The following is a 19806-nucleotide window of genomic DNA, read 5'->3' on the forward strand; positions in this document are numbered from 1 at the left end:
GGATCAAGCCCCACATTGGACTCTGTGCTCAGCAGAGAGTCTGCTTCTCCCTCTCCCTCTGCCGCCTCTGCCACTCATGCTCTCTCTCTCAAATAAATAAATAAAATCTTAAAAAAAAAAAAAGAAAGCACTCAGTAAATACCTGACGAATGAATGAATAAGCCCCCTGCTCTCCAGCCCTCTCATATGTTCACTTTTAACACACTTGCTCATTGACAGCCTGCAGACCTTCTGTTCCCTGGCTCTTCAGCTTCCTTGCAGTCTGTCAGTCTCTCTTCCTTTCTGTACCCAATGTGAAACCTCTAGTTGATCATCTGAACTGTTCTCTCGGCAACACCCACTTCCTTTTCCAAACAAGCTCTTTCGCTGCATCTATCTGACAAAACTCCCATCAAAATTTCAATCCATTGTCTGCCTTTATATCCAAGAGCTGAATGTTGGAGAAAATTTTATAACCTTGCAGACTGTTGCCACCAAAATCAATGGCCTCTACGGTTAATTAGCAGGGCTTACTGTACTACCAATTAATCTTTTTATTTGTTCTATGAGGTATGCTTCACATTTTCTTTGTGGGTGACCCACCTCATTGGATTCAAAGAAATAAGAGCACATATCTGTCTGGATGATGCCCTCAGTCTAGGTTTGGTGCCCTCCTCTATGGCTTTATAACACCCCAGGGTATATATGCATCACTACAATTGTCATGTTATATTACCAGCTTTTTATGTTTGTCTCACTAGACAGTTTCTATCCCTCAAAAGCCAGGCTGTTTCTTATTTATCTGTATCTCAGCTCCTAGCACAGTCTTTGCAAAATGGCAAGTGTTCCATAACCATTTGTTGAATGAATGAATAAATAAATTCATTAATAGATATGAAAGACCCATCACTTCTTCCTTTCTTTGTCCTCTTGCCTAATCTCATTTTTCCTTGGCAATGTTCTCCTCTGTTAGGCAGAAGGATGAGGCTCTCATCCTTCCAAAAGGGTGCCAAATGGCTCTAAAGCAGCAGAGATCTCTGACAATCAGAGGGAAAGTCAAGAGTTGGTTCAATGTCTGTGTGTTAAGACAAAAGGGGCACATTCTGGGTTATGGTAGGAGTTTTAGGAAGCCCCTCCTGCAATGGCTGAGATCTTCCCGGCATTATTGAACACAAAAGGCCCAAGATATTTTGGGTGCCTTGGACTTCCATAGACACTGGGTTTTGACAAATCTCCACACCCCAAACTGTCACTCAAAAGCCTTGTCGTTCGGGTGATCCACTCCTTTGCTTCCCCACTCAGCATGGTGCTGGGAGAGTCTAAAAATAAATGAGAGAAAGAATCCTCACAGGAGGCTGGTGAAGCTTCTCTTTGTTCCTAGGAAAGTGCAGCGTCTTGGGGATGTGTATATTCATATATGCACGCACACATATGTGTTTACTTGTCTCCAATGAAATCAGGCCACTTGAAAGATTCCTTTCCATTGGCTGAATTCTTCCTGGAGAATTCCCCCAGGAAATGCTTTTGTCCAATATGTCTCTTACATCATGTGTCGAGGGCTATGGAGGCCCAGTGATATGATGACAGGCCTTGTCAAGCAGTTGATGGATGAACCCTCATCTTCACGACCGCACAGATTACAGTCTCAGCTGACATCTGCTCAGAGGTTAATAACATGCATCCCATTCCCCGACTTCAGAAAATCTGCTGATCTTGGACTGAGCTAGGCCAGGACGCATGCCTTCTCTTTACATCCTTGTAGCTACTAAATTATGTTCTGTAGCAAGCTAAAACACTCAGTCCTGCCTCTTGTCCAGGGTGGGCCAGGCCTCTCTAAATCTGTCTGCTTTCCTGTAGTTGTGAGTGCTTGTATAGCTTTGTTTTACATGGAGAGCAGGCTCCTACTGCTATTCTGTCAGTTCAGGCCTGCAGCTGCTGAAGCTGGAGATGAACTGGAAGAACAAAGACATTCTGCCTGCAAGATAGCTAGATGATTAGCAGTGGTTGGACTCGATGACATCTACTTTCCTTTCCAGCTCTCCCCTTCTAAACTTATTGCAGAGGCAAGTTCTTTTTCCGCTACTGCTGGCTTATTAATAAGCCAGTCATACTTTTATTTCTGCCTCTCTACCTTAAGCAGGAACAAGAGGCTGACCTGGTTATCAGAGATGCTTTAGAATTTACATCTCAGTCAATCAGTCGATCAATCAATTAATCACCAAAACATTTAGCTATTAAGTGCAAAAGAAAACTCGCTAACGAACCTGCCCCCAAGTTTCCCTTTAGCAGATGACCTCAGTGTTTCCATATTTTATTAGTTATTATCTTTTTAATGATCCTCCTATGTCAAGCATTAATTCAACAATTCCTAAATATCTATTTGTTAAAGTATTAAGAACTGGAGATAGGAAGGCAAATGAGGTTTAATTTCTATCCTCAGCTCATTTGGACACTACCTCCTCCTGGTTTCTAACTTTTTCACTGCAAAGACAATTTTCTTATTCTGCCTTTTTTCTTTTAGAATAGAAAAAATTTTAATTTAATATTAGCAGTTGTTTTCGCAGTATCACTGGGCCATTTAATAAAATCTATGTATATGAATGTATGCTCATTATAAATATTTCTATGTGAATATGCATATAAATTTCCAGAGAACAAATTTCAGAATATGTAGCTCTCCTAGACTATGTAAATAGGCCAAAGGATCATTTTTAAAATGCGTTCTTGCAAATATTTTTAAAGCTGAAATATGGAAATTTAGATATAAGGCCAAATGCCCATTACTTCATTTTACCAGCTCACGTTTAGGACAGTAGTGAAAAAGCATACTGATAGATTCAAGATAAGCTGGAAATGAGAGGGGGAAAAAAGCCCCAAAGAGTACCCTTACTAGAAAGGAGCTTGTATGGCTTTAATTAGGAGTATTATGGCCACATTCCACATCAATTTAAAAAAATTAGTTTCTAAATATATTTTTGCCCATGTCTCATGCAATTGTAATATATCTTAAATGTGTTTTAAAATGCCAGGGGGAAAAACGCTAGAAACACAAAAATCCTCTCCTCTCCTATAACCTCAGACCCTAGAGTGTAGGCATGTGTTTTAATTTATGAAGCAGTGATTTCAACTTCCTTTCTCTCCTTAGCCGCAGGGGAAGGCCTTGAGCAGTCCCTAGCCGGAGACTGTAGCACTTCCGAAAGGGCACAGCAGATGCCCTGATTTTAAGTAGAGCATAAAGCACAAGCACATTTGGCCCCATGAAGCAGCCAATCACAGGGAGTCTGCTGTAAACCAGAATATTATCTATTGTCTACCAGGTGACATGTCCATCGATGTCTCTGAGACATGGAGCATTCGCCAGCCGTGTTGGGAAGGTTTCCTTCCTCTCCTTCCCCTTCTTTCTGGTCCTCAGGGTTGTGGCAGGAGAACTTAGGGCTTTCGTGAGTCTGAGAGGAATCCTGAGCAGCTACAGCTGCTGGAGTCACTCTCCGCTGGGCCAGAATCTGGGAATCCTTGGCGTGGGGACTGGGTTTTACCTAGCTTTGCCCCGTAGCGCCTGACACAGGGCCCTGAACCTCGTGGAAACTTACTGTTTGCCATCCTGGATAAATCATTAGAGTTGGAAGGCTCCTAGAGGTCCAGTACTTAACAGAGATAAAAGGGAGACTGCCAGCAAGGCACAAACGGCTTGTTCCCCACCACTCTGCCCCCAGGAATTGCCGAAGACAGGATTGGAGTCTGAGGGTCATGAGGAGCACTGTTTAAACCAGGGATTGGGCCTGACCTTCTCATTTTATGATGAAGGGACCCTGCATGGCAGTTTTGTACCCAGATAGGGACCACAATGGGACAGCTAATGCAGATGCTCTGACTCCTGGTTCCCTCCCGTGTTCTTTCACTTCTGCCCTAGGTTACCCTGGCCACCTGGGACCCAGTGTCCACCCTTCTGATAATGAACTTCTACTAGGGGCCTTCTTGACCCTGGTTTCTTTTTTCTTTTTTTAAAGATTTTATTTATTTATTTGACAGAGAGACACAGCGAGAGAGGGAACACAAGCAGGGGGAGCGGGAGAGGGAGAAGCAGGTTTCCTGCAGGGAGCCTGATGTGGGGCTCGATCCCAGGACCCTGGGATCATGACCTGAGCCGAAGGCAGATGCTTAACGACTGAGCCACCCAGGCGCCCCTTGACCCTGGTTTCTAATGTCCAGCAGTAGCACTGGTGGTAGGCCAAGGGTTTTTACCTGCCTCCTCAACCGAGGCTCCTCAAAGGCTCCATTAGCTGGCATTTATCATCAAGCAGACAGAGAGGAAATCCTGAGTCCTCTGGAGTGCCTTCTGCTGGGCTTTGCCTGCCCTTTCCAATTCTGAGTGCTGGCCTGGACCTTGGACATTGTCATGGCTCCTGACTTTACCTCTGGCTGGTACCCCACACTGCATTTTTGCCACAACGGGCTTTGGGCTCTTGGTTTTCATCATTGCCTAGAGTCTCTGAGTCTTGGCCCCAGCATGGCCTAGAAGTGTCTGCCCTAGGCTGTGACAGGAGTTGTATGTTCTGTCCTGTAATCTGATGTGAAAGGAACAACTGTTAGATAATCTGTGTGTGTTTAAGCAGCTTTTGTGGATTAATGTTGAAGTTAACATGATGTAGTGGGAAAAGCATGGGCTTTGAAATCAGACTGACTAGACTGCCTAGCTGTGTATGGTGGATGATTTGCCTAACCTTGCTGAGGTGGTTTCTTTATCTAAAAATGGGAAAAATAATATTTATCCTCTCGAGTGCTATAAAGGTCAGAGATAATGTATCTAAAATAAAAAGCACGTAAGAGGCCTGTAATAGAAAGTAACAACTGTTCATTTTAAGTTAAATGGTCTGAATTTACACATATAGGGACTAAATGCTGATTTTATGATGAGTTTGAAGTACTGAAGGATCTTGAAGTACCTCTAAATCATCAAAAATTATATTGCAGTCAGAATCATTTGAATGTATGTTTTTTCTATTTCTTAGAATATTGACAATGATATGGAATAATATTAAAAAGAGTAGCCAACATTGATTATATATTTAATATTTGCTAGGCAGTTGCTAAGGGCTCCACATACTCTATCTAATGCAATCTTCACAGCATTCTGAGATACATAGCATCATTACCCCTACTTTTAAATAGGGAGATGGGATTCAGCAAAGTTCGATAAGGCGATCGAGTCACATGCCTAGTAAGAGATGGGGCTAGGATTGACATGGAGTTTGATTCCAGAGCCTGGGTTCTTTCACTGTTGACACACTTAACCTTTTGTAAACATTGTTAAGGAGTAACCCTTATCCCCCCTCTCTCTGATCTCCCACTGAGGCCTATTGAGGAAAGGTTTTCCTCTCTCTCTTCCCATGTGGGAAACTGCTGAGGAGGAAGCTTTCACCTCCCTCTTTACCTCAGGACCCACACTCCCCCAGGTGGGCAGCACTAAGCACTCAGACTGGAGAGAGGTGAACAGGCCTAGGCCAAGTTCTACCAGAAGGTCTCTAAGGCAGGACTCTCCCCTCTTCTCTTCTCCTTCCCCATCTCTACCAGACCATGAGCTCTCCTCCTCTCCTTGGCCCCCATTTTAGCATCATGTCAAGGAGCGCTTTCTAATTTGGCTTTCACCCGCAATCCCTGTGCTTTCTTTTCCTCAAAAAACTTTTTATTTTGAAATTATCTGAGACTCATAAGAAGTTGCAAAACAGCTTGACCTTTAACCCAGCTTCCTTCAAAGACAACATCTTACATAACTAGATTACATTATCAAAACCAGGAAACTGACAGTGGTGCAATACTATTAACTAAAGTATAGAGTCTGTTTGAATTTCACCAGTTTTTATATGTGCTCTTTGTGTGTGTGTGTGTGTGTGTAGTTCTATGAAATTTATCAAATATACAAATTAGTGTAACTACCACCATAATCAGTATACTTAACTGTTTCATTGTGCAAACAAAACTACCCTCAGACTATCCTTTATAGTCACATCCTCCCTCCACCTATAACCTCTGACAACCTCTCATCTATTCTTTATCATTATAAATTCATCTCCTGATAATACAATATAAGTAGAATCATACAGGGTGTAACCTCTTGAGATTGGCTTCTTTTATTCAGCATAATGCCCTTGAGATTCATCCAAGTTATTGAAATATATTAATAGCTTGTTCCTTTTTATTGTTGGGTAGTGTTCCATTATATGGATGCACCACAGTTTGTTTATCCATTCACCTGCTAAAGGATGTTTGGGTTGTTTCTATTTTTTGATTATTAAAAATAAAGCTGCTGTAAACATTTGTTTTTGTGTTTTCACTTTTCTAGGAGTAAATACTCAGGAGTACTATTCCTGAATTACACAGTGAACATATGTTTGATTTTATACAAATTTACCAAATTGTTTTCCAAAGTAACTACCATTTTTTTTCCTTTTAAGATTTTATTTAAATTGTAGTTAGTTAACATACTTAACTATGTTAACATTAGTTTCAGGGGTAGAATTTAGTGATTTATCGGTTGCATATAACACCCAGTGCTCATCACAAGTGCCCTCCTTAATGCCCATCACCCAGTTACCTCATCCCCCACTCACCTCCCTCCACCAACCCTCAGTTCTCTACAGTTAGAGACTCTTATAGTTTGCCTCCCTCTCTGTTTTTATCTTATTTTATTTTTCCTTCCCTTCCCCTATGCTCATCTGTTTTGTTTCTTAAATTCCACATATAAGTAAAATCATACGATATTTGCCTTTCTCTGACTGACTTATCTCGCTTAGCATAATACCCTCTAGTTCCATCCATGTCATTGCAAATGGAAAGATTTCATTCTTTTTTGATGGCTGAGGTAACATTACCCTTTTACATAAGCACCAGCAATGTAGGAGACATCCAGTTTCTCTGCATCCTGCTGACAGTTAGTACTGTCAGTATATGTGCTTTTGGCTTGTGTGACACATATAAACCTTTAAGAGTAAATATATCATTTGATTATCCAGTTCTGTGTATTTGTATGCACTCTAACTGGACCAAACCCTGGAGGGGAAGGGTATGTTTTAGGCTCTGAATTCTTATCAAGCATCTCCTACGTGCCAGACCCTGTGGCAGGTGATGGGAAATACACAAAATATTGTATTTGACTTTGCAGACTCAATTTGTAGCAGAGGAGATGGATAAGTGTATAGGTAAATATGATTATGAAACAATGTAGTAAGTATTATGGGTGTATATAAAGTACTATGGGCATTGATAAAGGAATGCCCTTAGAACAGTGGTTTTTAGATTTTAGAATTGGAAGAATCACCTGAAGAGCCTGTTAAAATACAGTTCTGGTCATCATCCCCTAGAGTTTTAGATTCAGTAGGGTCTAGGGTAGGGCCCCAAGAATTTGTATTTTTAACAAGTTCCCAGATGATACTGATGCTGCTGGCCCAGGGCCATTTTCATGAATAAGAGTTTGTCTTAAAGGATGAAGAGGAGTTTGTGAGGTAAAAAATGTGAAGAGTCATGAGACAAGGAAGAGCATAAACAAAGGTGTGTTGAAAAAAGTAGTGGTGTGCTCGAGAAACAGCTACTACCCTGTATCATGAAAGCATAACTTACTTTAAAGGGAATAAGCAGAAATTGTAGATTAGGGCTAGACTACAAAAGATCCTAAATGCTTATCTAAGGAGTTGTAGAAGCAGTAGAAGTCTATGTTTGAAAATCAAGTCTGTGTTTGTGGAAAAAATGCTGGCAAGAGAGCAGTAGCTTACTTGGAAATGGGATAGAGCAGCGAGGGGGCTACCGCAATAACCCGGATGGAAAGTAGATCAGGGCTACACTTGGGCCATGGAGATGGGCAGCAGAAGACAGACTTAGAGACATTTGAGAAGCTAACATCTAAGACTTGGTGACTAACTGGATGTGTAGGGAGACAAAGGAATCCAGAATGAGGAGTGGGTGGATGGTAATGCTATATTAACTGAGATTGGAACTACACAGAGGTAAAGCAAGATTCATGGTAAGGGTTGAGTCTGGTTTTTGGTCACTGAATCTGAATTAACTAAGGAAAGTCCATTTCAAAATATCAACTGTAAAGTTAGAAAATGGGACTTGAAAGAGGCAGGGCTTGGGGATATGTTGCAAGAGGGATTAAGACCAGGGGGGTGTATAGCATAAAAAGTGAATATAGACTGGAACTCAGGCGGATACCAACATTAAATGGGGAGGCAGAGCATGGGAGCCAATGGAAGCAGCCGTCAGGGAGCAGAGAGGTAAGTCAGGACATTCAGGCATGATAAAGTTAAGGAAAGAGAAGGCTTCAGAAAGGAGGAACAGAGGAGATGGTTAAGTGTTATATGGCTTGAGGCTAAATAGGATGAAGTCTAAAAAGAGATCCGTTAATTTAATGACCTGCGCAAGGGGTCATTTCAGTGAAATCAGGGCATGGGTTGAAGAATGAATGGGAGATGAGGAAGTGGAGGCGGCTAGTGAAGACCACTCTTTTCAGAGGCTTGGTGGCAAGAGGAGAGAGAGGCATGACCAAGGGAATAATTTCTTCTAGAGGACTTCAAAAATCTCAAGAGCAACACCAACAGTTTCCAGCAACTGGTCAGTATGCATTTGTCTACCTGACTTGAAATATGCAGAACACAGAGAAAGACTGGATCAGCTTCTTCTGATCCACTTGTAGGGGACGATTTCAGTGTGGTAATCACTCTGGTATCTTTCTCAATAAATTCAGAGGCACATAATTAGTTTAGTCTTATTGTCTTTTGGTCTCTGATCACCCCCTGTGCCCTACTATTAGCAGCAGAAGAGTCCACTGTTATTCTAGCTTCTCCCTTTTAATCCATTTAAATAATCCCTTTATGTATTTTGGACTTGCTTCAAAGGTGCTTCTCAAAGTCTTTTTTCCTATTTCCTAACCTGACAAACTCTGTGGGCTCCCTGCTTTCCTCTGGGGAGGTTTTTACATTCTTTGAGAGATGTCATTTTCCCTCCACTGTGACTATCACATTTTTAAGTGCTTGGATTTTTTTTCTTTTTTATTCTCAGTTACTCTTTCCCTATACTTCCAATGAAGTCTCTTAAAATAGGCTCCAATCTCCTTCTGACTTTAAAAAGCCTAGATTTCAATTTTCTCCTAGTTAATACTCACATTTTGTCATAGTTTCCTTTTGAACACTGAATAGTTGCGATAAATTTTCTGGGCCTACGGACTTAATTGTCATGATTAGTCACATTTATTGGCTCACCCATGGTAAGATCTAGTCCTAGTCAGTAGGCAAGAACCACAGCCAGAACATTTTCTCTGTCATTGGCTTAAAACTTCCTGTTATAGGAAAAATCCTATTTTAAAAATCCTTATTAAAAAGCTCACCTCTATCTCTTGACCTGATTAGGCTTTTTACAATTCACATTTAGTTCAATTTATAATACCTGGTATAATTTCTAAGCCTTTAACATTTTTTTTTTAAAGATTTTTTTAATGTATTCATTTGAGACAGAGAGATATGGGGCCGGGGGGGGGGGGTTGGTGGGGCGGAGAGATAGCATGAGCAGGGGGAGAGGCAAAAAGAGAAGGAAAAGCAGACTCCCTGCTGAGCCAGGAGCTCAATCCCAGGATCCAATCCTAGGACCCAGAGATCATGACCTGAGCCGGAGGCAGATGCTTAAGCACCCGAGCCACCTAGGTGCCCAGCCTTTAACATTTCTCTATTGGTATCATCAGCTTGGTCATCCAGTCTATAACACTGATTCCCAAACATTACAATCACCTGGAGAATTTTTTTTTTTAAAGTTGCTTTTTAAAAAATATCTATCTACCCATAGATATTTTGATTTAACTGGCCTAGGGTGAAGCATGGGTATTAGGATTTTTAAAAGCTCCTGAGCAGATTCTATTGTGAACCAACTTTGAGAAATCACTGGTTTAAGTATATTCCTAAGATAAATAATCTAAGTTTAAAAATTGTCAAGGATCTGAATAACTATTTTTCCAAAGAAGATTTACAAATGGCCAATAAGTACATGAAAAGATGCTCAACATTATTAGCCATCAGGGAAATACAAACCAAAACCACAATGATTTGAGTAAAATCAAAACCACAAAACCACTTTATATCCATTAGGATGGTGACAATAAAAAAGACAGATAATACTAAGTGTTGACAATGATGTGGGGAAACTTAAACCCTCATACATTGTTGGTGAGATTGTAAAAAGATACAGCCACTTTGAAAAACAGCTCAGCACTTATATAAATACGTTATAACCCAATAATTCCACCTCTAGGTATATATACTCAAGATAAAGAACAACACATGTACACACAAAAAATTGTACATGAATGTTCATAGAGCATATTATCCATAATGGTCAAAAAAGGGGAAACAACCAAAGATCTATCAACTGATGAATGAAAAAACCAAATACGGAATACCCATTTAACAGAACATTAACAGCCATAAAAATGAGTGAAGTACTGCCTCCATGGATGAACCTTGTAATCATTATGCTAAGATAATGCTAAGTGAAAGAAGCCAGACACCAAGGACCACATGTTGTATAATTCCAATTATATGTATTGTCCAGATTAGGCAAATCTATAGAGGCAGAAGGTAGACCAGTAGTTGTCAGAGGCTTGCAGGGAGGAAGGAATGGCGAGAGAATGCTAATGGGTATGAGGTTTCTTTTTTGGAGTAATGAATGGTCTGGAATTAGACAGTGCTGATGACTGCCCATCCTTGTGAATATACTAAAAACTACTGAATTATCTATTTTAAAAACATGAACTTCATGGTATGTGAATTGTATCTCAAAAGAAAAAGAGAATGTGTTTATTCCTATTATTACCTTAATATGTCTAAGAGAATCTTACCCACAGAGATTTGAGTAAGACTCCCTTTGCCAATAACATTTCTATTGTACTATTGTTTGTTGTAAGTCTCACACAAAACTAGGCCACCTCCTCCCCATTCTTCTGAGAATCTAAAGTCCAGGGTAAAGTCTCATACTGTACCAGAATAAAACATCTGGCTTTGGTAATATGAGGAATATAAATAAATTCTAGAGAAGGAAAACTGGAATGGCAGGGTCTTTACTAAATGAGGACAGACCACACTGCAGCCTGGACAGGGGAAGGCCAAAGGAGGTGTGAACAAAACCTACTAAATCATTAAGAGATCTTGAATATGGTAGAATGAAATCTTGGAATACTTGAAAGAGAGGATATCAAAGATTCAGATATGCAAATCTGGCGCATGAAAAATAAAGTAACAAGCTACAAAACAGGCAATGATTTAAGAATGATCATTATCTCTTAAGAGATGGTGTAAGAAATAAAAAATAGTTTTAAGGAAGTGGATCTGTAATAGATTATTTGACCCAAATGAGTTATTTCTAATAGGAGTTTTTGTTTCTTTCTCTTTAAAATTAAACAAAATGTTAATTGTGGTAAAATACAGTAAAATTACATATAATAAAATAACATAAAAATTACCATCTTAACCATTTTTAAGTGTACAGTTCATTAGTATTAAGTATATTCACATTTTTGTGCAACCAATCTCCAGAACTTTTTCATTTTGCAAAACAGAAACTCTATACCCATTAAACCACAATTAACTGAACATTAACTGAACTGTACCCATTAAACAATAATTCCCCATTTCTCCGCCTCCCCAGCCCCTGGCAACCACCATTCTATTTTCTATTTCTTTGAGTTTGATATGCTAGATACCTTATATAAGTGGATTCATACAGTATTTGTCTTTTGTGATTGGCTTATTTCACGTAGTATAAAGTCCTCAAGGTTCATCCATGCTGTAGCATGTGTTGAAATTTCCTTCCTTTTTAAGGCTGAATAATACTCCATTTTATGTATATAGCACATTTTGTTTATCCATTCAACTCTTGACGGACACTTGGTCTACTTGTTTCTCTTTTTCTGAGAGATGGGCCCAATCACTAAGATTGACATCTAGAGGATTAACCTGTCTTCTCTTAATAAGGCACTTAGTATCACTACCAGAAAAAGAAAGACGGTCAGAATTGGGGCTCAAATGGTGGCTGAAAATGTATGCCAGAGGAATTTGAATTCAGGAGTCTAGGCAGACACATAAGATTAAGACACATAAACCAGATGCTAAGAGCATGAAAGAAAGTACTAGTAAATTAGGGGTTGAACATGCAAGGATGTCTAAAACCTGGAGATCATTCTGAGGAAGAGTCAACAAAGAGTAAACTGTGAGAGAGAATCTAGCTGGGTCAAAGAGTGCAGAAAATAAGCAGAAGTCCCAGTGAGTGAAGGGTTGGTATCAGAGACGTGCAGGCTAAGGTACATATCTAAGGCTGAGGTCTTGGATTCTGGCAGGCAGTGGGCCACCAGAAAGGAACAGACTCCCAATGGGCACTGGCTGCTAGCCCTAAACCTCTGCCCCAGAGCATGCTGACTTGATAGAGAGAAGGGGGTAAAATGAAAATAGATAGACCAGGCCCTAGAAATTTATACTGGATTTTAGAGGTAATTCCCAATATCCAAAAGAGCGTGGCTATTTTGATTTCCATCCTGGCTGTTGTCAGTATCGTCAGGGGTTAGATTTGGAGAGGTTGCAGGGATATCTATGTAGTGGGGATGCTTGGTGTATAGAGAGTGTTAAGTTCTGAAGGTTATAGTGGGGGTCTGCTATAGAATGAATTTAGTACAAATTTAAAACACTTATTTTCATGTGCCTAGAGTCAAAGTATGCCCAGATTCTGGGAGTGGGACTAAACTAAAAGTTGAGAGTTAAGAGGGGGCTGGTTGCAAAAAGAAGAGTATAGAGGTTAGAAGACAGTTCTTTGTAATCGTAGGACACAGGTCTAATGTGAAATTTCTCAGGATGGGGAATAATTGTTTGGGTATTACATAAACAGTATTACCAGCTTGTTTTTCTTTTCTCTTTTTCTTCTTCTTTTAAAGAGTTCAGAGTATATCGGTATAGATGTGTAGGAAAAGACATGTTTCTAGGAAATTATATTCACAGATAAGCTTCTCTAATTTGCCAGTTCTTCTGTGCTGAGGCATGTTTTCTAGCAAACAAAATACACTAATAAATCTATCAGGGGCAGAAAGGCAGTGGGGGACAGCTGTAGCCACAGCATCCAGGAGTGACAGTGATTAATTCCTACATCTGCTCAGTCAGATAGAAACAAAGGTCAGTGTGCATAGATCAGCATCCTGAGACCCACCTCCTCCTAACACACAAACATGAAAGAATAGCATCTTTCACCACTGAAATGGCAAAATTCAAAATGCCTGAAAAATGTTTACCATCTGACACCCCCCCACCCCAAAAGCAAGCTTTTAGTGGGATGGAGATGGAATAAGGCATAGAATAGGATCAAACAGTGATTAATGTCATATTACTGTCTAATCTTGTTAGCATCCAAATTATGTGAAATTTCGATGCTCAACTACATTTATGAAAGCAAAAGAAAACAAAACTTAAGAACAAATCTTAATGAGATAATTTGGTCAAAGTAAGAAAGGCTATTATGGTGAAGCAGCTGAACACATGTGGACATTTGATATTATGTAAATAAGGTATTTGGAAGTTGACTCTGTCCTCATGTTCAAAGTCCCCTGAAGACATTGCCACTTCCTATCCATGACTCCTGCAATTATAGATCCCTGACAGGTTGAGGCTTTTTGTTTTTGTTTTTTTAATAATCTTGGACTAGGAAAGGTACTTTTTAAGTGCAAAAATTATAAATATTTAGTTCAGTTAATTATCACAAAGGATATATCTATGCAACTATCACCAGAGTTAAGAAAGAAAACGTTATAACATTTCAAAATCTCTACTTATAATTATTACTCCTTACTTTCCCCCTAAAAGCAAACCACTATCTTGACTTTCAACACTATAGTTATGTCTGGTTTTGAACTTTATGTTAGGTGAATCATATAGTACATGATCTTTTGTGGCTAGCTTTTAAATTTGATGTTTGTGAGATTCTTCTGGAACTTGCCATTTTCGGTGCTGTATAGTATTCCATTGCAAGAATATATCACAACTTAATTATTTCTTCTACTACTGAAGGACATTTGGGATGATTACAAATAATGTTACTGTGAATATTCTTGATACAACTCTTGGTACAAAAGTGCATACACTTCTCCTAGGTATAATTTAGAAGTGGATTTGCTGGCTCACAAGATGTATGTGTTATTAATTTTAAAAGATATATCAAATTATTTTCCAAAATGGTTATACCAATTTGCACTCTCACCATGAGTCGATACGAATTTCATAACTTCACATCTTTAACATTACCTTTAAGTTTTAAGCCATTGGTGTATGTTTCATAGTTTTAATTTGCTTTTTCCCAGCCATAAGCAACCATTCATCTACCTTCTGTCTCTGTAGATTTATCTGTTTTGGACATTTCATATAATTGGAACCATACAATTTATAGTCTTTTGTGATTGCCTTCTTTCACTTAACATAATAGTTTGAAGATTCATCCATGTTGTAGCATGAATCAGGGTTTCCTTTTTTTTTTTTTTTATTGTTGAATAACATTCCATTGTATGGATACACCATTTCATTTATCCATTCATCAGTTGATGGATATTTGGATTGTTTCTGCTTTTGGGCTATTATAAATGCTGCTGTGAACATCTATATGCAAGTTTTTGTGTGGACATATATTTTCATTTTCTTTAGTATCTACTAAAACCTCTAGTTACTGGGTAATATGGTAACTCTGCATTTAACATTTAGAGGAAGTGCCAAATTATTTTCCACAGCAGCTGCACCATTTTACATTCCCACCAGCAGTATATGAGGTTCTAATTTCTACACATCCTCACGAACACTTGTTTTTCTCTTTTTAAATTCTAGATGTGTTAGGGGGCATAAAGTAGTATCTCAATGTGGTTTTGATTTGCATTTCTCTCATGGCTAATGATGTCATACATCTTTTCATGTGCCTACCGGCCCTTTACAGATCTTCTTTGGAGAAACAACTATTCAAATTCTTTGCTCATTTTAAAATTGGGTTATTTGTCTTTTTTTTTATTATTGAGTTGTAAGCATTCTTTATGTATTCTAGAAACAAGTCCCTTATCAAATATATGATTTGAAAATATTTTCTCCCATTTTGTGAGTCCCTTTAGTTTTATTGATCGGTGTTTTGAAGCACAAAATTTTTAATTCTGATGACACTAAATGTATTTTTCTTTTGTTGCTTGTGCTTTTGGCATCATTTACTGATGTCCTCCTGATAAACAGAAATTTTTATTTTTTTACTATTAGTAATGGTACCATAAAAAAGTCTTATGCAATTCACCTTTGCATTTACAGTAAGCCTATGCATTCTAACCATCAATGTTCAGGATATAAAATTGAGAATTTTTTTCAGAAACTATTAAAAAATAGTGCTGTCTCTACTGATAAAATGGCACACATCTTCCTTTTAGGTATTTCCTTTTTGTTTTTTTTCTTTTAGGAAACTCAAAGATAATTTTTAACATTTTATTGAAGAAAAATATGCATAAAGAAAAGTATACATAAATATATAAATGTATATATATAAATATATATAAATGTATATATATAAATATATATAAATGTATATATATAAATATATATAAATGTATAACTCAGTGAATTTTTTAATACTGACACACCTGTGTAACCAGTATACAGATCAAGAAACAAACATTACCAGTGTTCCAGAAACCTTCCTCTTGCTCCCTTCCGTCACTGTGCTCCCCCAACTTGCCCCTCAACCTCCAGGGTAACTACGATCTGGACTTCTAACATCATAGATTAAATTTGCATAGTTTTGTATTTCATGTAAGTAGAACCATATAGGGTCTCATCTTTATGCCTGGTTTCTTTTGCTTAACATTATTTTTGTGAGTCATCCATATTGTTGAACGTAGTTGTAGACTGTTTATTCTCATGGTTGTATAGTAGGCAATCATTAAATATACCATGATGTGTTTAGACATTAAACTATTGATGGCTAGTTGAGTAGTTTCTAGTTTGGGCCTATTAGAAATAGTTTTATTCAGAACTATCTAGTACATGTATTTCAGTGAATATATCCATGCAGTTTTTGCTAGAATTGCTGTGACATAGGGTATGAATATGTTCAGGTTTAGTAGATTCTGCTGAACAGTTTTCTGAAATGATTGTAACATTGTAAACTCCCACAACAATGCATGAGAATTCCAGATGCTCCTCATCCTTCCCAATACTTGGTTTTGTCAGTCTTTTTTTATTGTAGACATTCAAGTGAGTACATAATGTTATCTCACTGTGGCTTTACTTTGCATTTCCCTGATGACTAATGAAGTTGAACACTTTTTCATTTGTTTATTGGCTACCTGGATATATTCTTTTATAAAGCGTCTGTTCATATCTTTTGCTCATTTAAAAACAATTGTGTTCTCTGTGCCTTTCTTATCTGTTCATAGTCCTTTATTCTGGATAAAAATCTTTTGATGATACATGCATTGTAAATATATTCTCCCATTTATGGCTTGCTTTTTTCCTCTCTTAGTGGTGTTTTTAGTGAACATAAGATGTTCTTAACACTTATGTAGAGCAATTTAACAATCTTTTCTTTTATGAATAGTGCTTTTTGTGTCCTATTTAAGATGTTTTTCTGTCCCAAGATTATGAAGATATTCTATTTATCTTCCTGAAGCTTTATTGTTTGACTTTTGCATTTTGATCTACAGTCCACCAGCAGATGATTTTGCTGAGGTAAGACTGAAGTTGCATTTTTCTCCCCCCATGTGGATAGCCGACTGACCCAGCACCGTTTATTAAAATGTGTCCATACATGCTCTGTTTCTGGATTCTCTCTATTCTGCTCCATTGGTCTATTTGTCTATCCTTGCCCCAAAGGCATACTTAGCACGTATGAATCACTAGCTTTTTAATAAATCTTAATATCCCAAAGTAGAAATCCTCCCACCTTGTCCATTTTTTCCAGGCTATTTTTGGCCCTTTGAAGCTCCATATAAATTTGAGAATCAGCTTGTGGAGTTTCACCAGAAAAGAAAAAAAGTTGGATTTTTACTGCAATTACACTGAATCTATATATCAATCTGGGGAGAAATTATATATATCTTTACAATATTGAATCTCCTAATCTATAAACATAATATATCTTTTATTTATTTAGAACCTCTTTAACTTCTCTCAAAAATGTTTTATGACTTTCTATGTAGAGATACTGCATATCTTTTCCTAGTGTATTAGTAGGGTTCAATTAGAGAACAGAAGCAGTTGGAGATACAGGGATTTGTGGCAGGCAATTGGCTTATGCCATTTTGAAGGCTGGTTAAGCTGTCTTAAATTCCACTTTTAGGCATTTGTATTCTTGAATTAAGGCACCCAAGAAACATGACTTTATTTAAAGGAGTGCTACAGGTACCTCTTTCAAATGTTAAAGGTCTATTCTCAAAAAGCAGCCAGTTTTCCTGTTAAATGTAAGTCAGGTCATGTCATTCCTCAGTTCCAAACCCTATAATGGCTCCCCATAACACTTGGAGTAATGTCAAAGTCATTACAATGACCTACAAGACCTTACATGATCTGCCCCCCATCCCCTGTTACCTCTCTGACCTCATCTTTTCCTACTCTCTGCCTCATTTACTTAGTTCCAGCTACACTGGTCCTCATTCCTTCCTCATGGCCTTTGTATATTCTGTTCCCTCTGCCTGGAATGGTTTTCACCTCATGACTTGTTTCTTATGCCTTTCAAGTCCATACTCAAATGTTACCTTCTCAGTGAGTTCTTTCCTGACCAAACTCTAAAATAGCACCACCACCCTGATATTCCCCATCCACTTTCCCTGTTTTCCTTTTCTTTCCTGCACTTATCATTAATATTCCATATATTTAACAGCTGATTTGTTTATTGCCTGCTCATCTCTGTAGGAAAGCAAGGTCCATAAGGGAAGGGATTTTTTGGCTACTTTGTTCTTTGATGCAATCCCAACACCAAGAACAGTACCTGATAGATTGTTGACTAATTCAATAAGTATTTGTTAAAGTAATAGGCACATTTGTAAGAACTTAATTATGAGAAGGCCTTCTAAAAATACAGTACTCTGTGGCCAACAGGGCATCAAAAGCAAACAGATTTTAATGGTATGACAAGACTGAAAGGATAGTTTAGAATGAAAGGCCACAACCAGGAGCAATGGGAAACTGAGGCTCTGGATGTCATTTCTTAGGCATGAGGGAGAGAAAAGAAAAATGGAAAGCAATTGCTTACCTATGGCATAATTTTATATAGAATTGCTACCATATTAAAGTTAAAGGATGAAAACATCCATCTTCTAAGAACTTACCTTTATTGTCATAGTCTATATTCTAGTCCATTTAATTAATTCATTCAGGAAACATGGAGTATAGTCCAGGCACAATGGAGATACAGAGATGAATAAGATGTGATCCTAAACTCAAGGAGCTACTTATCTGCCAGGGGAGACAGTGCTCTCCTCCTTCCAATCCAATAAGCTGTGATGGGTCAATGACATGCTCAACTGTAACAGTGGGTATGCAAAGGGGGGGTGTGTCAACTTCATCTAGAGGTCGTAGTGATTTAGGCCTGACTACAGGATGGACAAAGAGCATCAGAGGGCTGTGTAGAAAGCACTCCTATCCATTAACCCTGATCCTGCCTCATTAACTTCTTGCTGAATCATCCTTATTCCATCTCCCAGCCAGTACCCAAGAAAACCTCATCTCTGTTCATGATCCTAGATCTTGTCACCTCATTTCTGCTTCTCACCTCTTTTCCAGCACCATTCCTGAATGCCAATGTCTTTTGACCTCATGATACACCACTGACTTTTGGCTCTATGCTCAAACCTTTGGATGTGATGACGGATACAATTTTTTTTTCAACTATGAACCTTAGTTTTCCTTTTGGATAAGTTCTTGCAAGATATGCTCCTGTCTCTGCCTCAATTCAATCCTAGGCTCTGCAAACCTATCCCCAAATCAGCTATGTGGGTGGTATTTATTCTAGGCCTGACTGGCTCTTCCTTCTTGGCCAATAACCATCAAACTAAGGATTATAGAGAAGATACCAGAAAGGTTTGTAGGGCACAATATTAGTGCAAGCTTTCTCATAGCCAACAAGATGCCAACTGCTTTCCTTTCTTCCCCATCACCTTTCCTTCAGCTCCAATTACTCAAACCACAAAGAGGGCAGACCTAAAACAATCAATATGAAAAGAACATAGCTTTCCCTGCAGCAAGACATTCTTTTTTGAAAAGCTATTTTTAAAAAACCAGAATGTATTTTTTGGATTTGCTCATGTTTTTCCACCTAGGTGATGCATTTGAAGCTCCCAGGAACACTTAAATTACATTTTACACAGAATCCTGAGCACAGTAGGTGTTCAGCTCAGCAAATATTTACCGAGGTAACATCTCTCCCCAGAAAAAGACCAGGCTTGTTATGACTCACTATAAAAATGGGGAATTCCTCAAGTTCAGATTCCTCTCCTTTAATGACAGCTCCCCGTGTGTTCAAGCCTCCATCGTGGGCCCTGCATCATCCTCATGGGATCTGGGGACATGGTAACCAGCACAAATGCAACATGAAGCTCTGACTACTGCTTTTGCCATGAATAATGAAGTACATTGTCTCTGAGCCCGAGTCTCATGTCTTTTGCTAGCATCTATAAGATAGTAACAGGTTAACTTCTTAACCTGCAAGCAGGGCAAAAGCTTATTCCTACACAATTCTTATTATTCAAATTTCTTGATTTCCCAGGCAGTAAAATACAAGACACTGGGGATTATTGTG

General features: G+C 38.5%; 1 protein-coding gene across 4 annotated transcripts in view; it reads right to left on the reverse strand.

Moving 5' to 3' along the window:
- GPR156 (G protein-coupled receptor 156) overlaps positions 1 to 19806 on the reverse strand; it is an 83659-nt gene that overhangs the window by 27539 nt on the left and 36314 nt on the right. The window contains exon 1 of one of the 4 annotated variants that reach the window (XM_078066451.1): positions 19465 to 19526. The exons of the other annotated variants lie outside the window; for them this stretch is intronic. The gene's annotated coding sequence lies outside the window, so the exon portion shown is untranslated. Of the gene's footprint in view, positions 1 to 19464; positions 19527 to 19806 lie in introns of those variants that run through there. 4 annotated transcript variants of the gene reach the window in all.

The sequence above is a fragment of the Halichoerus grypus genome, chromosome 1 (assembly GCF_964656455.1).
Source record: "Halichoerus grypus chromosome 1, mHalGry1.hap1.1, whole genome shotgun sequence".
In the NCBI taxonomy this organism is placed as follows: Eukaryota; Metazoa; Chordata; class Mammalia; order Carnivora; family Phocidae; genus Halichoerus; species Halichoerus grypus.